Source organism: Colobus angolensis, unplaced genomic scaffold (assembly GCF_000951035.1).
Source record: "Colobus angolensis palliatus isolate OR3802 unplaced genomic scaffold, Cang.pa_1.0 Scaffold70, whole genome shotgun sequence".
In the NCBI taxonomy this organism is placed as follows: domain Eukaryota; kingdom Metazoa; phylum Chordata; class Mammalia; order Primates; family Cercopithecidae; genus Colobus; species Colobus angolensis.
Genome location: NW_012120710.1, coordinates 4,423,912 through 4,426,906, shown reverse-complemented (window position 1 = coordinate 4,426,906; position 2,995 = coordinate 4,423,912).

Sequence of the window (2,995 nt, the reverse complement as noted above, 5' to 3'; positions counted from 1 at the left end):
GGCACATATACACCATGGAATACTATGCAGCCATAAAAAAGGTATAAGTTCATGTCCTTTGTAGGGTCATGGATGCAGCTGGAAACCATCATTCTCAGCAAACTATCACAAGGACAGAAATCCAACCACCACATGTTCTCACTCATAGGTGGGAGTTGAATAATGACAACATGTGGACACAGGGTGGGGAAAATCACTCACTGGGGCCTGCCATGGGGCGGGGGGAGGGAGGAGGGATAGCATTAGGAGATATACCTAATGTATATGATGAGTTAGTGGGTGCAGCACACCAACATGGGACATGTATACATATGTAATAAACCTGCACGTTGTGTACATATACCCTAGAACTTAAAGTATAATGATTTAAAAAAATAGTTATTTGGTTTTGCCCTGTCCCCATATTGATATCTTATTGGGAACCACATGTCTCAGAGTTAAGTTTTGTTGCCCTGGCTTCCCTGTTCTTTTTATTCATTTAGTTTTATCTGTTTAATTTTTCCTTCATTTTAAAGTAATTCAAATAGTTTAACTAGAAAAAAAACCTATTTTCTTTCTTTTTTTTTAGCAAAATCAACATCTTTGTGTTTTGTAAACTTCCCCAAAAGCACGTTTTATTTTCCCATTATTTTAACTTAGTAACCCAAATGCTCAGAGAAAAAAAAAAATGAGAGAATTTGACATAATATGTCTTTAAATACTGAACAGAGATTTTAAATTATATTTATCAAATTAATTTTATCAAATCTTACCAGGGTTATGTGAATTAAAAGGTATCTGAGTCTAACAAGCACTTACTTTTTTTAAAAAGATACTTGATTAGAGATCTTTCATGAAGTTTGGTAGTGAAATATCACTTTCATGTGACACATATAAAGATAGAGATATAACAGGTCTGCATAATTAAAAGGCAGGCTCCCAAAAAATATTTTACTTGCCTGTTTTTTGAAATTCTTCTCCCTTATTTTAGATTACTAATTAATAAAACATTACAGGAGCTAACAAAAAGTGAAGGAGAGAGTTATCATCCAAAGCCTTTTTAAAAGAGAAGGAGCTGAACTTCAGAGATATCAATCTGAAGAATTTCGAAGAAACAGATTATAGAATCTAAAAATTAAAAAGTTATTGCATTAAGAGTAAGTCAATATTTTAATAAGATCTCGTTTTAACCAAATCTTTTAGCTCTATATTAGTGTTTTATTTTAATATCAAAGTTCAATTTTAGGAAACCTATTATAATTTCCTTTACTTAAAGCCAATTAGTCACAAAACATTTATATAAGTTCCCTTTTTACTAATCTTACCATGACTTAGGTCATTTATAACATGCTTGGACTTCCTGGTTTGTCTTAAATATTCCTTTTTCTGGAGCAACCCAGTTACTTTATTTTAGGACAAAAATTCACTATACAAGATTCTTTCTCATAGAAAATCACTTTCCTTTTTACCTTTATTTTTTTTTCTTTTAATACCTCTTGTTTATTTTTTTTGGGGGGGGGAGGTTCTTTTTTTTTTTTCTTTCTTTCTTTTTTTTTTGAGAGGGAGTCTCTGTTGCCCAGGCTGGAGTGTAGTGGCTGATCTTGGTTCACTGTAACCTCTGCCTGCTAAGTTTAAGCAATTCTCTTGTTTTAGCCTCCCAAGTAGCTGGGATTACAGGCACCCACCACCACGCCCAGCTAATTTTTGTATTTTTAGTAGAGAAGGGGTTTCACCATGTTGGCCTGGCTGGTTTCAAGCTCCCGACTTCAAGTGATCCTCGACCTTGGCCTCCCAAAGTGGCTTGAGCCACCATGCCCGGCCTGGAGTTCTTCTTGAAATAGTCTCACTCTGTTGCCCAAGCTGGAGTTCAATGGCACAATCTTGGCTCACTACAACCTCTGCCTCCTGTGTAGCTGGGATTATAGGTGTGCACCACCATGCTTGGCTAATTTTTGTATCAATATTTTTAGTAGAGACAGAGTTTCGCTGTGTTGCCCAGGCTGGTCTCCAACTCCTGGCTTCAAGCAATCTGCCCGTGTTGGCCTCCCAAATGCTCCCATTACAGGCATAAGCCACTGTGCCTGACCAAAAAAAATATAAATGTATAGCAATAACTTTCTTTACATCTCTTATATCCTTGTTCCTTTTACCTTGTTTTATACATAACCTTTAAATAGGCTTCAAATTAGACAAACATATTTACCTTTTAATAAGAATATTAAAAATGTTTTCCTATAATTTTTAAATTGGAAACTTACCCAAACACTTAATATCTATTAATAACCTTAGATCATAAATTATATGACAAGTTTGCTTACAAGCATTTGCTGCCTTACATTTACTTGATTTCTTTAATAGTTTATCTAGATTATTTAGAAAAACTGTGAGTCATTATTTACAGTAATACCCTGTTAACCAATGTTAAAAACTATGAATTTCAGGAGTTTACTTAAGTAAGGAAACTTATGCTTAAATATAAGGTTGTTTTTGCCAATAACTCAGGATTCAGCTGTCTTCATTAAACCAACAATATTATATGTCTTATTTATCAAAAATTATACAAGCAAAGATCATTCTGTTTTAGGCTGGGTTTATAGTTTTATAACCCTTATGGCAAATCTTATAGTATTCTGCAGGGATTAGCATGGAACCATTTGATCAATAAGTACAAACAAAAATGCTAACAATTCTTAAGACATTTCTAATGTTATTTCAATAATTTTAAAGCCAGCTTAAAGATTTTCCTTAAGTCATATGAACTTGTAAAAGCACTTGACTAGTCTTTTTTAAATATTTGATTTAATCGCTTTTATTTTTCTTCAAGCCAATTAGTTAGAGCTCTTTTATGTATTTTTAGTAGTAAAACACTGTATACATAACACATAAAAACTTAGATGTATTAGGCACACAGAAGTACATCTTGTAGATATCATAAGATCTCTTTTTCTTCCTCTCTTAGACTTTCACATTCTTTTATTATTATACTTTAACTTCTATGGTACATATGCACAACGTG